The 9,828-nt window shown below is 41.9% G+C and overlaps 1 protein-coding gene across 1 annotated transcript in view; it reads left to right on the forward strand.

Moving 5' to 3' along the window:
• Positions 1-9,828, forward strand: part of Akap7 (A-kinase anchoring protein 7) — a 262,161-nt gene that overhangs the window by 247,042 nt on the left and 5,291 nt on the right. The window contains exon 9 of the transcript XR_010054020.1: positions 8,416-8,549. The gene's annotated coding sequence lies outside the window, so the exon portion shown is untranslated. The remainder of the gene's footprint in view (positions 1-8,415; positions 8,550-9,828) is intronic.

The raw sequence follows: 9,828 nt of genomic DNA on the forward strand, positions 1-9,828 counted from the left end.
CTGGCTCCTAGCACACAACTTCCTTTAAAGACTGACTAGGAGATGGTGCATAATGTAACTATGAATTTTCTAGAATTTTCTTTTAAAAGGAACAATTATCCAAAGTAGGTATTTTGTCACTGGTAACACATCACCTCCAGCAACCATGACAAATATATTTCCATCAACAAAGTGATAGAAATGTGCATCAGTGAAATAGGTTTTCAATTTTCTGTCCCCACGCTCAGGTTGTGAGGTTCACTGAGATGCTCACAGATTAAAGAAATGACCTCTCAAAGGCTTTTCTGAACTATGCCCTAGAAAGCAAACACTGTAGCTAATGTGACAAAGACTCATGGTCTAGATATATAATATTTAATAACATAAAGGACTAAAATGCTTGGAAGAAAAACTACCTATCACACAATGAAAAAATTTTTCAGGTCTCTTATTTATTTTACACGTTGTAGTGTAAATGCATTTCTTATCTGAATTGGTTCTATCATTTTCTTTTATATTTTATTTAGGATAGGGTCTCACTCTGTAGCACCCATTATCCTAGAAATTACTATGTTGCCTAACTTGGCCTTGAACCCATGCTAATCTCTCTGACTTCCTTTCCATTTCTCAAGTGAGATAGCTTCTTGAGTCTTTAAAATGATTGAGAAATGCTAGGTAATATGGAAAAACTTGGACTTCACTAACAATTTTAAACTGCAAATTAGGTAACCAAGAGATACCACATTGAAATCTTAGACTAACAATTTAAACTTGGAAAATTTCCCCAGAGCTTAGCTGAGTATTTTCAGGGATTTCTCGAGCCAGGATAAGAACAACAGAGAAAAGGTTGAAAAATAAAAAATAATTAAGTGTACTGAGAAAAATGAAACCTTTTCCCGGCCATGCAACAGGCTAAGATGACAACCAGATCAAGACCGAGGTAGCTGCAAGGGAGTCAACATGACACTGGTGTCCCAGCCATGCTATAGTGTAAAGTGTTAAGATGGAATCTTTCTTCCAGGAACTTGCTCTCTTTTATAAAGCAATATTGTTTTCAGGAACCACAGGCTGTTGGGACCTGTGCTCTTCAAAGTCATAGAAGCAATAACAAAAAGCCAGGAGAACTGCAGCCATTTTGACCCGGAGGCATAACCTTGACTTCCAGTCCCATGCTGAGGTACAGCTAGCTATGTGGCTTCCGGCTTCAGTACTTTTGGTCAATCTTAACTTTGTGATTTTCTGTCAAAGTATCCCCAGGATGGGCCTTGAAGTCTCAATGTCATGCTGGCTCTTTTCACACAGCCCTGCTTAACTCTATGCCTTCCAAAACCTTTCTTCTCCTAAACCGCTGAGTAAACAGCTTCTTGCATGAGGACACTGCAGGTTCTCCAGTGGTTCCTGGTTTACAAAATGTCAGGAAAAGAACTTCTCATACTAGAGATTTGTTCCACTGATGGCCTTTGGCAGACCAGTCTAGGGCACAACTAAATGGTTATGATGAGTGTCTTCCGGTGAGAGGGTTGTCCTTTTAAGTATATTGTGGCTATCCAAACACATTTAAAGAGAAATTGTTTCTTCAAGATTGGGGAAAAGTTAGACACATGATCGTTTTCAAATAAAATTAATTATTTCTTCTCATATGCCATAACACTGTTACTATATCTAGGTGGGAAACTTACTGGTAATTTGTTTTTTTCTTCCACAAATTGTTTTCTTCTAAAGTCATTATAGTAAAAATGTGTTACTTCTAAGTTAAAAGTAAACCCACAGTTACTATTTAAACATCTCTTGACAAACAGTTCCTTTTTATTAGCAAAATAAAAACTAGGCTCCTTCACATACCCAACTGCTATGACCCAACAGGTAGAAAGGAGACATTCGGGGTATGCATAGAATCAGGGGACAGAAGTGATAACTCATCCAGTAAAATGGCAGTACCACTGTCTGTCACCGGTGTCAAGCATCTGTAGTCTTCTCTCCCTATCTGTACCCTGGTCAGCTAGAGCTACTGGTGTCATGCTCTGCTTACACATGAGAAAAACACACTTTATTTTAGAATACTAGAAAGAAAAGTTGCAAATACTTGCCATCTGCCTGTCACTTTGTCAATAGTCTAGTGACAAATACATCATTAACTAAATAACAAGTGTGTGTTTGGTCAAAAGAGCTGATGAATGCTACTGTGGCCACTTTCAACTCCGAGAAGGATCGTCATAGAGGACTGTCGCTCTCATTGGCTACTTTGACTTGATGAGACAGATACTGTGGTGCAGTGCCGCCATTGGGCGCCTCTTCTGCTTCTCCTCTGAAATCCATGGTTAAAGTGAAATGTAACCCAGAGGAAGGGGGTGCGTGTTTCCTGAATTATACGAAAATATGTAGGACATACACTTTTCTACCTTGGCCATCTTTGGTTTGTACAGTTCAAGGTGCTGATTAATTCTCAAGGTTCTGGTAGTTTTCGCTAGTGCACGTTTCTAAAACCTTTTGTCAAGGCAGCATCCATGCCCTCTGCCAGGCACCTTGGTGCTGAGAGTCTGTTCACTCTCCCCGCTCTCTCCCATACCCGAAGTCTTCAATTTTCCTTTCATCCCTGTGACTTTGTCTATTTCATGTGTTTCAGATGACAGATGTCAAAGAACATCTGTCCCCTTTTGCCTGGCTTGTTTTAGTTAGCATGATGTTCTCAAGGGTCAATCATTGTTACTGGTTGGATGTTGAACATCCTCTACACGTCCCTGTGGTAAAGGCATGGGGACCAGGTGGCCTTGTTGAGAGATTCTGTCTTAGGCTTCTACTGCTGTGAAGAGACACTGTGATCAAGGCAACTCTTTTAAGGACAACATTTAATTGTGGCTGACTTACAGGTTCAAAGGTTCAGTCCATTATCATCAAGGTTGGTGCATGGCAGGATCCAGGCAGGAGTGGTTCAGGAGGAGCTGAAAGTTCTACATCTTCATCTCAAAGGCTGCTATGAGAAGACTGGCTTCCAGGCAGCTAGGGTGAGAGTTTTAAAACCTATGCCCACAGCTGCATACCTACTCTAACAAAGCCACATCTACTCCAGCAAGGCCACAGTTCCAAATAGTGCCACTCCCTGGGCTAGGCATCCTCAGGCTACCACAGATGCTATGAGACCTTAAGAGGTGGAACCTTATGAGAGGTACTTATGTCACTGAGGTATGTCCTCAAAAGGGATTTTAGGACTGACTACATTCCCATCCTCTTTTGCTTTTCATCCCTGTCCTTGAGGTAACCAGGGTCCTCACTCTGGCCTTCTTCACCACTATCATCCAACATATCTACCCAGGGTCCATAGCAACGGATCTACCTGATTGTAGATCAATCCAAAAGCTGAGTCAAGTAAATATTTTCTCTTCATAATTTAATTACCTCAGGGATTTCAACACGGTGAAGAAAAGCTATGTACCCAAGATGTAGCATGTGTAAAACTTCATGCTTTCCGTGGCTGGATAATGTTTCTTTTGTGTATGCCACATTTCAGTTGTTAATCGTCTGTTGGTGGGTACTGAAGTTGTTTTCCACCTCTTGGTTATGATGAGTTAACTTTTCTGGATTTTTTAAGACAGGGTTTTTCTGTGTAACCCTGGCTGTCCTGGAACTCACTCTGTAGACCAGGCTGGCCTGGAATTCACAGAGATTCCTCTGTCTCTGCTTTTTTGTTTTTGAAATTAACTAACTTTCATGAATATTGGCAGACAGATTTTTATTTGAGTCTTATTTTCAATTCTCCTGAATGAATATATAAAATGTGTACATAGGAAAAGACTGGAGTCATAAGCATCATTCTTTACCTAAATGTTTGAGAAATTGGCAAGCTGTTTTTCAGTGTCTGTTTTATTTCAGATTTCACCAGCAATACATAATACATCCATTTTCCAAGATGGAGATACATTTAGGACCTGGTTCGTAATCATAGATTCCAATAATTTGGTTCACTATTTGGCAATGCTTCTAGATGAGATATACATCATTTTTCATATTCAGTTGAGTTTCAAAATACCACAGACTCTGGTAAAGGATCAACTAATCACTGTTTTTGATATCTATGCTTGGTGATTATTCTTAGTGCAATAAATCCAACATTTCACCAGCTAGGACCTTTTGGCTAGACTTCAAGATGGCTCTTCTTTATGTCCAATTCCAATTTTTAAAATTGAACAATAGAGAATTCCCTTATAATGAAAATCACTTCAAATAACTGTGACTTATTTTTCTCTAAATGTAATTGTAACTGTGCTCACAGGAGAAAAGGTGTACCAAGGAGAGATACATGTGTCCCTGTTTTTAGTTGTCATACTGTTTAAACAATAGTCTTCATGAAATTGGAGTTCCTCCAGAAATGTAACTCTGGGAGAAGGAAAAAGCTAAAGCCTCCTGGCAGATAAAGAAGGAATTGTTTCTTGGAAAGAAATTTCATGCAGTTGTGACAGCTTGCACCTTGCATCAGAGCAGAAACAATGACTGGCCAATTATGAACAAGACCTACCTTGGCCAGGACTGTTTTACATATATGGATGTGTGTGTGTGTGTGTGTGTGTGTGTGTGTGTGTGTGCATGTATATGTACATGTATATACATGGTGTAGATATATACATATTATACAATATATACAGAATATACACACTCTAGGGCCTGTTTAAATCTAAACCTTATGTCAAGACCTTGAAGATGTACTTGAAGGTCACTGAACATCTTTGTTCCTTTGACTATCACTTACTTGTTAACAATAGGTGGCCATGCCTAGTTTGTTAAGGCCTCTAGGACCCAGACATTGACCCTAATAATTCCACAGTAAGATACTTCTCTGCCATTTTCATAGAAAATAAACTGCCGAAAACATATTGTACCATTTTGATTCAAGACACTTTTTCCCCAGAAGAGATTTGTTTCCTTTGATTTTAAATGTAATGGTGGCCACACCCACTGTCCTTCCAGAGGAAGGCTCAGCATTTCACTCCTAAATTCTTGTAGTTTGGCAGTGGCATAATGCCAGTAGTAAACGTTAGAACTAGTAAGGAGATATGCTATGTTAATACTGAAGATGATATCATCGTTTCTGTGCCTAAGGCTCTGGCTCTGGCTATCTTGGTTTGTGAAAATCTAGAATGATTGGAGGAGCCACACATTTCTCAGGCTCTGTTCTCTGCGATGAATTATCATTTTTCAAGCAAGGGATTACCCAGAAAAGTCAACATTCCCAACCCACATGCCGCCATGTTTAAGCCACAGTACTAGGAATTTTCCGTTACCTTTCCTCTTGCGATCCATCTGTATACTTCCCCCCCGTTTCAGGAAAGAAACACCAGATTGTCCATAAACAGAAGTCATCTAAGTCCATCCACAGCTACTCCTTCATGTCTGTGAGAACAGAGTTTAGTGTAATTAACTACCTTTTTGATTCCTGCAAAGTCAGGGATGGCAATGCCAGCCAAGTGACCAACAACTAACAGATACCAAGGTCAATAACTAACAAGCCAGGAGTTGGACAGAGGAGGCTTCAACGACAGCTAACTGGGTGGGAGGCATGGACTGCTGGAGTCGTCCTAGTTAGGCCAGGAATACTCTTCACTAGTTCAGCCCATGATCTCCCAGAGAACTACCCATTCTCACAGCAGTTTGCCCAGTGTCTGCGGTGACCCTATATAAACAAGATCCCTTGACAAAGAAGTCCATCAGCCATTTTCCCTCTGGGAGTTTCTCTCACTTCTCCCTGATTTCGCTTACTTCTCTGTAAATGTCCTCAATAAAGCTTTCTTCCACAGTGCATACTCACCCAAGAGTGTGCCTCTTTGTCTTCATTGGCATCAGGCTACAAACTGGGAAGATACTGTCTCTCATCCATCTTAAGTGACTGTGAGTACCCACCCTTTTAGGTCCTTGGGTCAAACAAAACTGGGCCAAATAAGGCCCAGTCACACTCAAAATTGTAGTGTCAGGGGAAGGGATTGACAGGAATAGGACAGAGAGAATAGCTGGGGGGAGGTATAGACCCAAACATGATCTCAAAATATATTACATACACTTGTGGAAGTGTTTTAATGAAACCCATGACTGGGCATGATTAATGTATGTCAATACAAACTTGATGAACAAGAACTGGGTGTTACTGTTTCTTTAAGTAAAGCTCGCGGGGCAAAACTCACCGTTTTTCTATCTTGGGATGTGACAGTTCTGGTTCCCAGTGTTTCAATAAGTGTCACAAGATTTCCTAAATAGTTTTCACTGTGATTCAAAACGTCAGTTTGACATTCAGCACCTGCACCCCGTGGGAACTTAAGGAGTGTGAGTGTTCGAATCAGCGGCTGACTGACTCTCCTGAGGTGGTTGTAATTGGTCACTGGAAGGGAGCTTTGCAGGAAGCTGGGCAGGAAACCAAAGAGCAGCATCTCTCCAGCCAAGGACCAGCCAGGTGATGGCGCAGATGGTGGCTATTGTTACTCACTGAGGAAATGCTTTGCTCAAAGCCACTGACATTCAGATTATTTAAAAAACAAATGCTGCAAAACTTGCCAGATTGGGCTGTAAAGTTTTGGATTTAAGTATAGATAGTGACATTGAACAGGCCCATCGATACGTTTTAGTATAGCTGTGAAATTTAATTTAAATTAGAAAACATTTTTACTTAAAACATCGTGGCAGATTTTCTAAACAGCAGCAAAGTATGTGTCTATTTTATTTACTACAAGAACGTCTGCTGTGCTGTGTGTTTCAAAATTGCCATATTAATTTTCGTTCTCTGTAACTAACTTTCATGCTTACTTGTCCTCGTCTTATAAGATGCTTTCATTATATGAAGGCAGGAATCTCTACTTCTAGTTAGAATCGATTATACATATTATCATTTATATTTTGAGTACATTTTTTTCTTTAGTATACAAAAGTTTGTGAAATTAGACATCAGTGCTTTAAGTCAAGTGAGTGACTGATAGAGCTTAGAGTCTTGTCTTTAGAAAGGAATATAGGATGCTTTGAAAATTATATAACAAAATACTGTACTCTGGGTATCTTAGGCAGTAGAAGATGCTTCTCTCTGTTTCGAAATCTGGAAGTCCAAGGTCACAGTGTCAGTCAGTGTTAGTTTCCCCTAGGGCCCAGCTGTCTGGCTTCTCACATACCCTGGGTCCTCCTGTGCTCTCTGTGCACACAGGTGTGTCTGTCTGAAAACCCACATTCTCTTTTTAGGACAATACCACCCTATAGGATTAAGTTCCACCCTAAGGTCTTTATTAATTTTACAGATTTTAGAAGCTCTTTCTCTAACTACAGTCACATTCCCACAGACTCAGGGGTTTGATCTTCAGTGAAAGAACTTGAAGAAGACGCGGTTCAACTCTCATTATAGGTGCTGGCATTCTACTTGTCGACTTAGTTTCTTTTCTGTTGCTGGGATTAGACACCCTGGCAAAAGCAGCTTAAGAGAGAAAGGGTTTATTTGGCTTACAGTTTCACAGGAAATACAGTTCGAGGTGGCAGAGGAGGCAGGGTGGCAGCAGCGTGAGTCAGGAAGCAGAGAAAAGGGAGTGGCGTGGTGATGTTTAAAATCGCCTAGCTGGGTAGTGGTGCACGTCTTTAATCCCAGCACTCAGGAGGCAGAGGCAGGAGGACCTCCGAGTTTGAGGCCAGCTTGATCTATGGAGCCAGTTCCAGGAGGGCTACACTGAGAAACCCTGTCTTGAAAGACAAAAATAAGCAGACAAATAATTAATAAACCCCATCCCTCCGAGAGTCAAAAAGGGGAATATGGTAAGTTGAGCCCATATTCTGAACACTGTCTTCTTTTCCCGTGAAGGTTTAAATGTAGATAGTACTTTTCACCTGTCACCTCAGTACTTGTGACACTTGAGGTAGGAGGATTGCTGTGAGTGAGACAAGCTACCCAGAGCCACAGAGGGGGACCCTGTCTCAATAATCCAAAAAGTTACAGCATAGAATATTTCAGTATATTTACCTGGAAATTTTACTTTATACCTTAGTGGATTTTAATGTGTATGTATACATGTATATTCAAATATATACACATACGTACATATATGTAGATATTCAAAATGTCTTAATTTAAGCTCCATCTCCCCAAACCTGCAGACTTGAAACATGCTCCTTCTTGCTAACTATGAACTATGCCTTGAGTCTGCCCAGTGGCTGTGGATGACCCGATAAAACTGTAGGACTCAGCCGATGGAGAATGATATCCCAGTCGCATGGCAGTTGAGAGGTCAGAGAGCGTCTACTTCCCAGGCACCCAGAGAACGTGCATCTCAGAGTAGACGTTTACCCTGGGTGTTCATTTCCACACCCTGCCATGGAGGCAAGCTAACATGTAATTGGGCTGTGTATTATCTTTTCTTAGTGAGAAGGGCAGACGTTGGGTAATGCGGTGTCTTTGAAGCGTAATGAAAACCTTTTCTTCCCCAGGAGCACGTCCAGGAGGAGATTCCCATCGCCCCTGCTCATCTGCCTGCTCTCCTGCAGGGCTCCAGGTATCGGAGAGCGCAAATGAAGAGCAAGCAGTTCCCATCCTTAAGGGCTCTGCCTCCTGACAGAGCCAGGTGCGTAGACGGGTAATTATATGAGTCGGGGAGCTGCGGCAGGTCTCTGGGAATACAGAAGTGGAATACAGATATGCAGAACCATTTGGAAGTTCAGGGGAGTCTTCCCAGAAGGGTTTGTGTGCTCACGCATAAGGACGGAGGAATTAATTAGGTCATAATCAGCTGAGGGAAGCCACCTGAGAAAAGGCACCGGCGCCGAAGGCGTCTCAGGGTCTATGACGGCAGTAATTTCTTGGTTTGAAAGATAAAAATGGAAAGTGTGTGTGGAGAGGTGGAAGCGGAGGAGACTCTTGGAGTATGTTAAGAAGGATGATTAGTATTCCCTTCGGCCATACTCATCTTGTTCGTACATCAAGATACACAGCAGAGAGAAAGGAACAAACGGAGACTGGCAGAACAGTCAGGAAAGGGGGTGGGGCTTTGAGCCCTTGCTGTGGCAGCGAGGGTGGGGCAGATTTGTGAGAGGGAAGGCTTATGAATGATTAAATGAATGGTGACGGAGGGAGCAAGGATGAGCCAAGGCTGGGGTGACTCGAATAGTAGAGATGTAAGGGGAAGGGTTGTCAGTGACCCCAGGAGCATGCCCTGAAGTTGACAAGGAAGGGAGTGCACAGGCTCTAGAGACAGAGTGCTCTGCCAGAATGTTTATTAGAAAGGGAAAGAGGACACCGGGGCACACAGGAGAGTTCTAAGGGTACCTTTCAGGCAGCGAGGACTGGGTGTACTTGCTAACAGCAGTTGAAGGAAGCTAAGAAGGGTGCCTTGTGCTCTCCATTGCATGAAATGACTGATCTCCTCCCAGTACCTCTGTAAGCCTTTACAAGATAGTTATCTAATGGTTCTTAAAAGAGGGCTTTGATCCACAGAGCACATGCAAAGAACATCATGAGATTTATCCACGTTTCCAGATAGTTCTCAAAAAGTATGGTGCTACCTGGAAGCCAGGTTAATCATCCCAGATGGGGCCTGAGTGTGTGTGACGTGAGAATTCAGAGATGCATACAAGATATATTCAAGAGAGGGGTCCTAGCAAAAAGGAGTAGTAGTTAATTAGTTCGCGGATATGATCTGAAATCATGAGAGTCGGAAGAGCAACAAGCGTTGTCAGATTTCTAATTTGATATCCCTCCCCTTTTCTTTTCATCCCCTTTGATACTTCTGTTCCTATGGCTGGGTAGCTAGACAGGCAGTGTAGCCTTGGATGCCATCTTTAATCTGGGCCACACCTTCTGCTGGAGGCCTACGTAAGGACAATGGAAGAAGGAAGGCTCACTTG

The sequence above is a fragment of the Rattus norvegicus genome, chromosome 1 (assembly GCF_036323735.1).
Source record: "Rattus norvegicus strain BN/NHsdMcwi chromosome 1, GRCr8, whole genome shotgun sequence".
NCBI lineage: Eukaryota > Metazoa > Chordata > Mammalia > Rodentia > Muridae > Rattus > Rattus norvegicus.